The sequence below is a fragment of the Porites lutea genome, chromosome 2 (assembly GCF_958299795.1).
Source record: "Porites lutea chromosome 2, jaPorLute2.1, whole genome shotgun sequence".
Classification (NCBI taxonomy): domain Eukaryota; kingdom Metazoa; phylum Cnidaria; class Anthozoa; order Scleractinia; family Poritidae; genus Porites; species Porites lutea.
Window position 1 is genome coordinate 13428798 of NC_133202.1, and position 14632 is coordinate 13443429.

The following is a 14632-nucleotide window of genomic DNA, read 5'->3' on the forward strand; positions in this document are numbered from 1 at the left end:
AAACTGCTAGGCATAATTATTGATAAGGACTTGAATTTCTCGCAGCATATATCAGAGGTCTGCATAAAAACCAGTAAAATGATTGGTGTTCTTCAAAGGCTAAAGAATCTGATCCCGATGAACGCCAAACTACGGATATATAAAACTGCAGTTTTACCCCATCTCACATACTGTAGCTTGGTGTGGCACTTTTGTCGAGCAAGCGACAGAAACAAGCTAGAGAGAATTAATGAGAGAGGACTACGTACAGTCTTCAAAGATCGAGTCTCTCCTTATGGTGACCTTCTTACACACGCTGGAATGACTAGTCTATATAACATGAGATTACAAGATATCGCTATCTTTATGTTCAAAATAAGGAATAGATTACTGCCTTACAACATACTAGAACTCTTCTCGTCATCGTCTTCGAATTACAACCTGAGGAACTCGGACTTTCACGTTCAAAGGGTAAAAACTGTTAAATATGGAAAGCATTCCCTCAGATTTTTTGGGCCATTTTTATGGTCAAAATTGAGTATGAAGGACAGAAACGAGACCTCCCTAAGCAGGTTTAAAGCAAATATAAGGAGAAAAGATCTGAGCAAATTGGTTAGTGATAACGCATGCAAAGGGTGCCACCTGTGTGACTCATAATTCATAAACAGGAAATATCATAACTGGTAGAGTTGATATATTATGAAATTGTATATATAGTTTTTTTCTTATTCATTACATAGGTGTATTTTCGAAGCATATTGAATATCGTGCATCTTTTAAGTAGTTTTTAGAATAGTTAAATCTTATTGGCTTATAGTATCATGTATATATATTTCTTATTAATAAGTTATTTAAGTAGTGTCCCTGATTAGTAGGCCTGACGGCAAGCTAGAAGACTAGACACTTAAATAAAGTTGTTGATTGATTGTTGATTGAAAAGGTTTTGGAAATATGCCAAGTCACAACGTCAAGATAGTTTAGGCGTATGGGTTGTATTCTTCCCATGATGCACTGCAGGTCCCAACATTGTTGGGAGTTATTGCATCCGTTTGCACACTAACTGCCATTGTTTTTCGTGTCATATAATTTAGGCTTTCTGTAAATTCTGAAGGCTCGGAAATTCGATCATGGGATTTTTTTGGGTTTTGTTGGAAGCCCTACGGATTTTTTTGGGCTTTTATTTTTGCCCGGCCCCATCACCCACCATCACTTGAAATCCGAAGAACCCAAACTGCATATTGCTATTTCGAAAGGTTTGTTAAACAATAAAAATGAAAGTGATGAGAAAAAAGTGTTCGTAGTGCGCATGTTTTTTACTTAAAATTATTAAGGGAATTTTATTTGGTGTTTGGGATTTATTACAAAAATTCATTCGATTTGGGAAATATCTATAGGTGAAGGGAAATATCATAAAAAAACAATTTGACTCATTTTACTTGGTGTTCAACTCCTGCCGAAATGAGAAAATGATTTCTGTTGATTCATTCTCCTTGGTCTTGTTGAAGGAAAATGTTGATGGAAGAGTTACGTTAGCCACTTGTGGCATTTGCTGCGATACATGTCTGTAGTAAAGTTGTTGTAATCGTTCTTGTTGATTGATTTTAGCAAGCTATTTCACAACTAATAGTTTTGGCCTCTAAATTTAATTGATGATTGATAGAAAGTTTCTCATGACATGAATTCGGTGCAAACGAGATGTACCAATTTGGTCGGTGCATCTCTGGAGTAACACTTCTATTCATGAAATTATGTTTAATTAGAGCCTTCGACACTAGTGGCAAAGCCTTGTTTACATTAAGTATTTTGTTCAGTTTAACATTTTTGACCTTAATCTGGTCTTCCAACGATATTTAACAGGAAATGACTACCTTACTTGTTTAGTTTTAACAGTTTTAAGCAGGTTTCCTTGAGTTTTTAACCCAATTCATGGCAAAGGATAACTTTGATTAGATTTAAGTGATTTTATAGGTGTTTTTGTGGGTAAACAACTATTGTTCTAAATCCTGCCTTGAACCTTAAACTGCATTTTAAATTTACCCTCTGAGTTTTGAAATCAAGTCCGTGGTTATATTAATCTATGGAAAAGTTTTAGCCAATCATAGTGAAGAAGCTTAACACCTTCTGTAAATCGACAACAAACTTAGATTTTCAAACTGTAATTATAGCGCTTTGCTATATGTTATTATGAAAGGTTTGAGTATGACTAGATACTTTGAAGTTTTTATATTGTTCTCTTTGTTTTGTATTGGCTAGTTGACTTGGGTAGAAAAACCATTTTCACTAAGTAATTATCTCGAAGGTTTCATGCTGATAAGGTTGTCTCATCCAATCAGATTAGACTTACGTCAGCATTAGTTTACACTAAGCAGATGGTTTACCGGCTGATATAAAAACGGGTGTAACACTAGATTACTAGAGAGAGAATTGTAAAAGCTAGAAGCTGAGAGTGAATAAACCACCAGTGGGTCAGAAAAAGTTGTTTGTTCTAAGGGCTAGCTAGTCCCCCTCCAACAAAGTGGTAGAGAACCTCTAGCCTTCTCCCCGTGGCATTGTATGTCTGGTCGTGGCCGTGGCTTTGGTACACCGCAACAGCCCAACGGACCTCTTCGTCGACCAACCAGCCTGCCCTTGGTAATAATCATCCACAGGCTGCCCACAGGCTTAAAAGGATGTGTACGCGACAACCCCGAAAGGTAATATGGGATATGATCAATACACTGTTCCTGACATTGTAGGTGTAGAACCTAGTTTTGTTACTTTCCTTCGTCCATTGCCCCTCGAAGCACGTGCCATTCATTCAATTGTGAACTCAAAACCCCAACAATGCCTTTCGTGCACTTTTCCCTACAAACTTTCTTGAAATAGCTGCAAGTTTCGAGTTCGGTAACCTTTATGTACTCGGCCAGGTACATATCAGCAAGGATTTCATTAAGCGAAAGACTGATCTCGCCGACAGATCATCTAACGACGTCCACCATCAGTTTTTCCCTATTGATTCGATATTACCCACTATTAGAGCCCAAAACAGAGGCTACCCACTCCAAATGCTCCGAAAGGTTCAGACAGAATGTCAAAACCAGTCCAAATCGCCTCAGAAATACACAAGAACACAAAATAAAGCCAAGTGTATTTTATTTTTATTTTTTTTTACAATAAGCTACGATAAGGCGAGTTTTTTCGAGTTTACTATTCCCATATGAACCCTATAAATAAAATAAAAAATAAAAAACATAACCAGATACATTAATTCAGTGAACTGGCGATCGCTTAGTTTGGGATGCCTGTGGGACGTTCATTCTTGAGCGGCGATTTTGAGTTTAATTTTCGGGCAAATCGTCTCTAGGTACTGTCTACAGCAGTATTGACACTTAGCAGTACAATTTTGATATCGCTTAGGCACTGTTGAATGGAAAATTCCTCACATCCGGTTAACATACGTTGTTCAAAAACGTCTTTGCTTAAGCTCCCTTGATCTGTCGCAATACAAGGACGATTTGATTTATGTTGCTTTCTCAAAGTGCCCAAACAATGATCCGAACACTTTTCGCTCGTAATAGATAGTGAATCATTCATGGAACCAATGTAAAGGGTTAAAAGCTGTGAATTTCCTTATCGCTATAATGTTTTTATTTATTTATCATATTTCAATATTTTTCTCTTTACAGACAATTCAGATTAATGCAAAACGTTTCCTTAGAACCTCTGAAAATCTCCATGCATTAGAAGGTTACTGCTGCTTATGTTACATGTTAAGCTAAAGCTTTAAGAACATTAGCGTTTGTGGCATCAGTTAAGAAGAATTCAGAAGTTCTAAGTTACGCTCTAATTTTCGCAGCCGATTTGATAAATGCAGCATCACTGCACCCAAAAAAGTCTTTAGTACCATTATTGTAAAATAGCTTTCCTCCTTTACATAATGCCTCCCACATTTGCTATGTATTCGGCCACGTTCATCTAGCACGAAATAGACTGCGAGCAGTCTCGAAGCAGTCTATTTTTTCTTCATTCAGATTTAGTGAGGGGAGTGCATCTCCGGTCTCGCGCCTTCAGTCATGCGCGTGATCCATTAGTGTCTCTCGCAGGTTTCGCTCGACGAACTTAGAGAAAAGAGAGACTGCTCGTAGTCTAAGCACGAATTGATAATGAAAACAAATAAAATATGGCTTTTTATGGTTTTCACTACTCACAACACTGAGCGTCTTAAATATACCAAACCTTATATTAACTAATAAATATCTACCTTTTGTCTTTATTCCGTAAAATCCTAAAACGTGACCCATATGGACTACACTTTTTTTTTTTCCTTAATGCTATGAAAGGGTTCACTTAGTAGAAACCGCGTTAAACTGTCATCGACGACACCCCTTTGTAACAGATCCATTGAAACCCTACCCGGTGGTTTAGTTTAGTCTACCCAGTTATAATGTAGCCTCCTCGGTACCCGGCGAATAGTTTGTTGCTATCCGGCGAATTTTCATGCTCTCCCGGTCACTTTTTATTGCAAATCCTACAACACTAATGGGTTCGTCATTCGCATTTGTTTAAAAGAAACAAAAATATAAATTGTTACCATTGACAAAAGAAATTAGAGGGTACAGGTAATCGATCTTGCAAGAAAAAAAAGGTGTGAATCTTTTAGTTCTTCTCGTTAGAGCAATATGTAACAGTATTTCCAAGGATTCATAGCAGTAAAGATGTAAGTACTGCCACCCGGTTCAGCATTTAAGGGCGATAAACAACCAAGAAAAAAAGCCAGTCGAAAATAAGCCCACTCAGTGACCTTTTCTCCTTGAACCCTGTAAAGATATAAATTCCACTGGGTCTCTTACAGAAAAAAATACCACTTCAGTCTTCGGTACACAGGCCTATGTTCAAACAAACTGCGGTTTAATTAGGAATGGCCGGTTTGCCACGTTTAAACACGAGTGGTGCAACAAGAAGTCTGTTTAAACATGGGCCTTACTTAAATATTATAAATTCTATCGAAGTCTCAAGTTGATCTTCGCTTCGTTTCTCCCTGCTGCACAAAGGATAAATGGCGGCTAGCGTACGTCCACACTCCTCCTCCAACATGATATATAGACACACCCAATAGCACTCTTTTCCTGGAAGCTGTTGGAACAAAAACAGAAAGTACAATTTATTGTTTGATTTTTAAACAAGGATTTCCCAGCTTTATTTGCTATTGCTGCAGAATATTTTGGTCGTGCATTTAAAAACTCTTGTTAATAGCTTTAATTTTTTCATTGAAGCAATTGTAATCAATGCCTATTCACAATTCAATTATTATTATTTTTTCAATTAAATCACATGTAAGCAAAATTCATTTGATGGAATTTTGAATCCCAAGCTGTCCTAATGTCAATAAGTAAAGAAGACTGAAAGCAGACGACTGTGTCGAGGCAATACCTCCAGTTCAACTGGACAAATTATCAAAGATTAGTTTTCTCTTACTCCTCTCGTTGCAATGTTTAGTCCCTTTGGTTAACCCTATAAAGCTGACTCGTTCCAAGCCGTCTCTTGAAGAAGCTATTGATGAAGAAGCTTTTGAATTAGTTTTCTGATACTTACCAGGTAAAGACGCCATGGCCATTGACTGAGCTTTGGGTCTCCGTCATTACCATCATCATCATCGTTGTCGTCTACATCATCGTCGTCAGCATTGTTATCAACACCGTCCTCCACATTTCTATCATCATCGTCGTGAACATCATCATTATGATCGTCCTCGGCATCATCGTCGTTGTTGTCATCACCATCACCATCATCATCATCATCATCCATGCAACGTTAAAAAAAAAAAAAAGACAGGCGTTAGACCTTTTCACATCACAGTGCCTCATCATGGCTGCACAGCTTGTTAACGTTTACTGCTCCTAAATCTCTCAAGATGTCAAGACCAAAGTTTAACTGAACTTATCGTCAAAGCTTAGGTTTTTCCTCACTCCTTCGTTGGGTCAATTCGCGTAACACATAATAAAAAAATAATAACAAAACACCAAAGACAAAAGCGACAGGGCGTTTCCAGATATTTCGGATGGTCAGACCGCCCGTTTTTATCATGAAAGCGGCACAGTTGAAAATGTGATACAATGATTTAAACTGGTTGAAAGTAATATTGGTCAGTAGGGATAAAACTTAAAAACAATGGCTTACTGACAAAAGAATGAAGACAAAAAAGGCAAATAAATAGAAAGAACGAAACAAAAAAAGAACCTGAAAAAATATTTATAAATTGGATATAACAGATAACTATGTAATGAGTATAATGATAGTAATAGAAAAGGAAAAACATTTAAAGTGTCATGATTTTAAAAATCAAAAATACTTCTAGCTGGATTTTTGCAACGTGACTGCTTTAATTACTGTCCTTGCAGTTACGTTTACAAAAACCAATCAAGTATTTTTAGCTGCTGTTAATTCCTTTGCTATCAATCATTACTCAGCACTATCGTGATCACGATTATCCTTATTATTATCAATATTAATTATTATATTATTTATTTGACTTTATTATCAATTTCATTATTGTATAACATTTATTAAATTTATTTAATTTTACTACATTTCTATTTATCTTTCGTTGCTTTCATTTCTTACTTTAAGTTCATTTTTGTTCCATTTTTTCCTCATTTATTTACTTTTTTTGCATTTTTCTTTTCTTTTGTGTTTCAAATGAGTCCATCATGTGCTTCATTTGTAAGTTATTATTTTCAGTTTTATCCCTACTGGCCTTTTGTAAATCCTCCGAGAAGAGCGCCAAGACCATTTGAACTATCAGGAAAACCCAAATCCCCTAACTTTTCTGTTGTGCTATTTCTACCCACCCTCCCATCCCTATCGTTTTATTGGCAATCAACCAGCCCCTAAACCAACCACGTTCCCAGGGCCCTCTCCTACTCATCCACCAAGAGGATTCTGGGAACGACGTTGCCCGATGCTTCCCGGGGTTCTGCAACACATATATTTCTAGTTAATGTCTCAATTTACGTTTCACCTGCTGAAGAAGGTTATTGAATTGGCTTCATCATCAACCCCACTGTTGTCCGTTGCCGCTGACATCATCATTACTGTATCGTGGTCATCGTCACCAAGCAACACAATTAAAACAAAAGGTTGTCATGTCAACCATAATTCCAGTCCTACTCCTGACAGTGCCTCACCAGACATTCTTTCATTTCTCTACAAAAGGAGACAAGGCTGCAAGTGAAGGTTCTGACCGGAAAAAAGATGGAGTTACCCCTCTTTTTCTCTCCCGCTTTCAGTAGTCTTAACACATGCTTATTTAGTCTATTTAATTCGATACCAAACTTTTATTAAGAATTTTCCGCCCACAGAAATGATCCGATCCTAATTTTATTTCAGACAAGTGCTTCCACATTATTTGGTGCCGTGAAGACAGGCATTGAATATTTTTGAATGTCAATGGCTAGGATTTCATGACAGCCGCTATCGTTGAGGAGGCGTCACATCTGAAGTCAGTTCGGATCTAAATAAAATACATCTCAAAAACAAGAAATTTAGTTTTTCGTTCAAATCACTATTGAAGAGACTTCCAGATTGCTTTTACTCTGAGACATCAGCGACTTTCTGACCTGAATGTAAGGTTTCTGAAGAACAAGGATTTAGAAAGCAAGCAATAGTTTGCCCTTGTTATTACAACTAAATGCTGGTATTGATCCGTTTTAATCCTTGGATGTGTGTTCTTCCTTGTAGTTTTGGTCTAGACAGTATCTTAAGCTCTGTTTTGGAAGTCACTCTTCGATTTGTTTAATTCCATTAAGACACGACGGTCATCTTCGTTGAACTCAATTGGATGATTACTGGAATTAAAGTCATGGCCTGGAATAATCATCAAAGGCTTTTGGGTCATTTTAAAATATTTTGGGTGAATATTTCCTTCCTTTCTGGTACATACCTTGAATCTTGTAGGTAGGGTCACGTGATCAACCGCTCATCACTGAGCCGGTTAGAGAGCGTTTTCACATGACGTCACGGGGGCCGTATTGATGTTCCAAGACGGCAGCCATCTGGTGCTCCAAAGCAGTCCTCTATGAGTTGACTTCTTTTCTTAAGCAAACGAATTCTTTTGTTCCAGTCAGTTTGCAGGAATGCTGGTCACGTGAGTGAAAACGATCTATATGTAACGACTGGGAGCTGAGACAACTTCTGAACTACCCAGACCTAAATAAAAGAGATTCTAAAAGCAGATTATCAAAGCAAACGTTGCATCATGACAGAGGCCCTTCAGAGGCCCTGGCGTTTGAATCTCATGAAAATATTTCATTTCAATTTGCTTACTAACAAAGCAATGTTCAACGGTTGGAATCCCACTGGAACAGAAGCCAGTTTATCTATAAAGGCACGACTTTGGTGCAGCAAGGGCACAATTGACCGTAAAGCTCTTTACTTTCTGCATTCTGGTACTTACAGGTTATAGGTCACTGCTGATAAGAGTTGAGTTCAGAACTGCCATAACACGGCCGGACGTCTCTGCGATCTCTGACCTAAATAAAATACTTGTTAAAAACAGAGGAAGTGACATCAAAACAACCGCTTGTTGAGCAGTTAAAGAGCCAATTACAGAGTCCACTGCTGACATCCAATTCATTTCTTTAAGCTATCATCAAACAGATTCAGTGGATTGCTGAGATTCTACACCTTGAAAATTGCACTCTTTGGTGGACTAGGAGCACAAGGCCACTAACCAAAACAAACATCGTGGGTTTTAATCCAACTAAAGCCTGAATGAATCAGTCTTAATACCTGAGAATAGGTGCATGTATCAGCACAATCAGCGTAGTGTTCTCATGGTTCGCGTCATTCTTCCTTAACTCTTAGGAGGTGGAAAACGCTAAACATTCATTGAACCAATGTAAAAGAATTGAAAGCTATGATTCGCTTTCTATCACTTAGCAGATAGTCGCAATAATTTCTTTTATTTGCTTTTTACTTTTTCGTTTTTGCAGACAATTTTCGCGAATTCAGATACAGGCAAAACGTTACCTTGGAACCTCTGAGAATCTTCATGCATTAGAAAGTTATTGCTGTTTATGTTACACGTTAAGCTATAAAGTCAGCGTTTGTGGCATTAATTAAGAAGTATTCACGACAGACTGTCTTTAGTCATTTTTAACGCTAAGTGTTCAGCAAATAGTATTCGAATTCCTTTTTCATCCTCTGTTTACATTATGCGTCCCGGTGCAAAATCTCGTTTTCAGAGACCGGGATCTATTTGATCAGCACCATGACAGGCCATCTCAGATTGGCCCATGATATAAACCTGTTCATCACATGCAAATCAGTTTGCAACTGAAACTAAAAGCTATTGCCCCTAGCATAGCCAGAATAGCCAAATACCCCTCGACGGATGACAACTGCTATATGAAGAATTTCTGCTAAAATAATCATCTCTTATTAATAACTTTAACGACCGAAGAACAGGCAAATGTTTTAAAGACAGGAAACTTACATATATAGAATATGTTTTGACCTTGCAAATATTTTAAATGATTAATGAGACAATTCAGGCTGGGTACGATACTAAAATTCATATTTAGCTCATAGGCTTGGGGAATAAGATAAGAATACTGTTATCTTGAGGTTCAAGGATGTGTAATGCATTATTCATATTAATTTATTTATTTTTAGTTCCACAAAAAAAAAACCTCGTAACCTTATCCAATTATCACGAAGCAAATTTCTCCTTGTAATATGAATGCTTTACAAATCACATTGGTGATGAGAATAAAGCACATGATCACATAAGATGGATTTAATTGATACTTCAACAAGTTTTTCCCACTACTTCTTTAGGAAATGTATGGATAAAACAGAAGAGAATCTTTAAGAATCTTTTAAGCTGGCTTCAGCTGATGTGGATTATTTTAAATATATCAAAATTGATCAAAATTGATGCTCGTGAACTTTTTTTACTTCCAATCACATTTACACGGGTGGCCTCTGAAATCGTTTTCGGTTCAAGCTGTTCATCTCAATGCATAATAACTGACTCTTATATTAATTAGAATAGAACCCTATGGTTCATTCATGTTATACTGTTTGCCCCTCAGCTTTACAGTCACATTTTATTCGTTTGAATACGAACGAACAAAATGTGTCTGTAAAGTTGAGGGGCTGCTAAAAAGTGTTTTCAAAGCATTTAGGAAACCGTCGTTGGGTGCCCCTGATAATACACATGACTTACACGACCCGGTCATCTAGAAATTCTTAGCCTTCCTCAAGGTATAGAAAATTCTAGGCAATTTTTGCTTCTCCGAACAGATATTTTACTGAAAACAGCCGTTGATGCCCCTGCTTCGAGATAAAACGATTATTGGCTTTTTTTAAGTTCCCATTTTGCGGTGGCTTTAGTTTACATCTCCATAAAAAGGTATGTATGGCAAGAAACTTTAAACGAGCTGTGATCTTCCAAAGGTTTATCGAAACGCGCTAATGCTGACATCAACATATCCTGCTTGCTGAATGGGCGAACACGCAGAATTGAGAAGAAGCATAACAAATAATAAACAAGATCATGCACAAATGAAATGATCATTAAGAGCGTAGCTTTAGCAAAATACAGATACAAAAAAAAAAACAGGCCTCTGGGCCGCCGAGAACAACTGATTCTCTTCTGTCTTACTCAGTCACTAAACTTTGTCAGTAATAGCATGCGGCTATTTTCCTCAAGTTGGTCTTTGAGAAGCTCCCGGCTGTCCCGGTGAAGCTTTGAACTTGTGTGCCAAATTCTTAAAGTTCGTGTTTTCAATCTCCATAACAACTTGGCAAAGGAGGTTTGTATCAAAACAAGGTCGCCCTCAGCCTCGCTTCTACCGATAACTTTAAAATGAAATAGCCTATTACAGGGTATTACAAAAGCCATCCAATTCAGCAACACCAATCGGTACATCGACGATTTATTCAGTGCTAAGAATGTGGACTTTACCCGTCGGAATTGGAACTTAAGGACACTCCCACATCATCTACTGAAGTGTGTTATCTCGACACTAATATAAAGACTGGCGACAACACACCTTTCCGTATCAGCATCTCCGATAAGAGAGAGGACTTTGCATTTCGGATTGTCAACTTTCCTCATATGGACAGCAACATTCCCACCAATCCAGCTTACGGTGTATATATATCTCAACTGGTGAGATATGCTAGAATTTGCACGTCCAAAGTTGACTTCATCAATAGACTCCGTGGACTTTCATTACGACTCAGACAGCAAGGCTTTGAAACCAATCTACTTCAGAAATCATTTAATAAATTCTTCAGTCGCCATGGTCTTATCGTCGAGAAGTATGGTGCAGCCCTGCGGGAGATGAGATTAGAAATCCAGGCTTGAATTGCACCATCGTATATTACTTATTCATTGCATAGTCTTGTATTTCGGTTGTATCACAGGTGACCCAAGCGTAATATGAGAGTTTGTATGGGAAAACTAGAGTTTGAAACTTAGATGAAATAAATGAAGTAAAAGCGATAAAAGTTATTAATAAAGTGTAAATATTGTTACCTGGAGTCTTTGTCTTTGTTTTTACGAAGTTTCAACGCGATTTGAGTACTTTTACATCATCTGGCCTGACAGTGTAATAATAAGAGACAAGGTAGGACAGAATCGCTCGATCGATCTTCAAAGCTGCTCAGAATCGGCTCCAAATTTTACGCGAAAACACAAACACACTTACATTTTACGCCGCCGAATCCACAAAGTGGTACCTTAAGATCACCTTTCTGCAATCCGTCCCGGTAAACCTTGCGTTTGGATCGCATAACTCGATCGAAAAGATCAACTACAGTTCAAAAATCGGCGCCATTTATCCGTGACTAGTAAAAGTGTAACATTTCAACCGTTTTGTCGCTCGGCGGTGTCTGGGCGCTAGTGTCAAATCAATAACTCACCGGGAGAGGGTGACATTACTTCGTTAAGACAAATCTCTACGCACCTACCTTCCAGCAAGGGCGGCTCTTCTTTGTTTTGTTTTGTTTCTTCGTTCATTGGCCGAGTGAAAACAAAGAAGCCCACCTTGCTCGGAGGTGGGTGCGCAGAAATTTGTCTTAACGAAGTAATGTCACCCTCTCCCGGTGAGTTATTAGTTGACGCTAGCGCCCAGTCACCGCCGGGCGACAAAACGGTTGAAATGTTACACTTTTACTAGTCACGGATAAATGGCGCCGATTTTTGAACTGTAGTTGATCTTTTCGATCGAGTTATGCGATCCAAACGCAAGGTTTACCGGAACGGATTGCAGAAAGGTGATCTTAAGGTACCACTTTGTGGATTCGGCGGCGTAAAATGTAAGTGTGTTTGTGTTTTCGCGTAAAATTTGGAGCCGATTCTGAGCAGCTTTGAAGGTCTATCGAGCGATTCTGTCCTACCTTGTCTCTTATTATTACACTGTCATGTCAGATGATGTAGAAGTACTCAAATCGCGTTGAAACTTCGTAAAAACAAAGACAACGACTCCAGGTAACAATATTTACACTTTATTGATAACTTTTATCGCTTTCACTTCATTTATTTCATCTAAGTTTCAAACTCTATTTTTCCCGTACAAACTCTCAAATTACGCTTGGGCCACCTGTGGTTGTATCTCGGTACGTGTGAGCGTACAATTTTATTTTGAGCGCGCGCATTATTTGTTTATTTTTTTAATTGACGTGTACATTTAGTTCGTTTATTAACGTCTTCATTTTACTTTGCGTTATTTTCCTCACTTATACATTGTCCGCGACTGTGCTCACATGGTGGGTGGCTCCTCCTAAAATGTTCTGCGATTGGTACAGGATTTAATGGAGCCGAAACCAGTTGTGGAACAGTTGCGACACGTAGGTATATATTTTTTAGCAACTAATATAATTTGCAGTCTGTCTACTTTGATTTGAACTGGTTTTACACAGCGTATACCGTAGTATTGCTTGAAAAGTGTATTTCTATTGCACCCTGATTGCACGTACTTAACAAATTATTATCAATGCTGGGTACTGGTTCCTGCTAGCAGAGGTCTCTTATTTTTCCTCTCATTTTGCCTCGTCGTGAGAGACCTCTGCTAACAGGGAAGGTACTGGGTACTTTTTGAAAATCGCAAAAATGAATTCTCAGCAAGAAGAACCACAGGTGACCCAAGCGTAATATGAGAGTTTGTATGGGAAAACTAGAGTTTGAAACTTAGATGAAATAAATGAAGTAAAAGCGATAAAAGTTATTAATAAAGTGTAAATATTGTTACCTGGAGTCTTTGTCTTTGTTTTTGCGAAGTTTCAACGCGATTTGAGTACTTTTACATCATCTGGCCTGACAGTGTAATAATAAGAGACAAGGTAGGACAGAATCGCTCGATAGACCTTCAAAGCTGCTCAGAATCGGCTCCAAATTTCACGCGAAAACACAAACTCACTTACATTTTACACCGCTGAATCCACAAAATGGTACCTTAAGATCACCTTTCTGCAATCCGTTCCGGTAAACCTTGCGTTTGGATCGCATAACTCGATCGAAAAGATCAACTACAGTTCAAAAATCGGCGCCATTTATCCGTGACTAGTAAAAGTGTAACATTTCAACCGTTTTGTCGCCCGGCGGTGACTGGGCGCTAGCGTCAACTAATAACTCACCGGGAGAGGGTGACATTACTTCGTTAAGACAAATTTCTGCGCACCAACCTCCGAGCAAGGTGGGCTTCTTTGTTTTCACTCGGCCAATGAACGAAGAAACAAAACAAAACAAAGAAGAGCCGCCCTTGCTGGAAGGTGGGTGCGCAGAAATTTGTCTTAACGAAGTAATGTCACCCTCTCCCGGTGAGTTATTGATTTGACACTAGCGCCCAGACACCGCCGAGCGACAAAACGGTTGAAATGTTACACTTTTACTAGTCACGGATAAATGGCGCCGATTTTTGAACTGTAGTTGATCTTTTCGATCGAGTTATGCGATCCAAACGCAAGGTTTACCGGAACGGATTGCAGAAAGGTGATCTTAAGGTACCACTTTGTGGATTCGGCGGCGTAAAATGTAAGTGTGTTTGTGTTTTCGCGTAAAATTTGGAGCCGATTCTGAGCAGCTTTGAAGATCGATCGAGCGATTCTGTCCTACCTTGTCTCTTATTATTACACTGTCATGTCAGATGATGTAGAAGTACTCAAATCGCGTTGAAACTTCGTAAAAACAAAGACAACGACTCCAGGTAACAATATTTACACTTTATTGATAACTTTTATCGCTTTCACTTCATTTATTTCGTCTAAGTTTCAAACTCTATTTTTCCCGTACAAACTCTCAAATTACGCTTGGGCCACCTGTGGAAGAACCAATGTGTTCTAGTCGCAAAAATTAGTTTCCGCAAAACAGAAAAAATCACCAATCCGCAAAAATAGACTCCCGCAAAAATTTCGTGCCACACAGTACACTCACCCAGCTTTTTTTCCATCGACCATCAATAACATTGAAATTATCAATCATCCATTTATAGTCTTAGTTCAAACAGTTTAATGAAATCCGTGGGTTTGGGTGGTATCCGGGATAGGAATGGGTTTAGCAGGGTTACTTTTTCCTTTCATAATCTGTCAGCTGTCTGGTGAAGTAAACTTCTCGTTTTCATACAATACATTATTTCTATCTAGTTTAGGTTTTATGGCAGCCCATTAT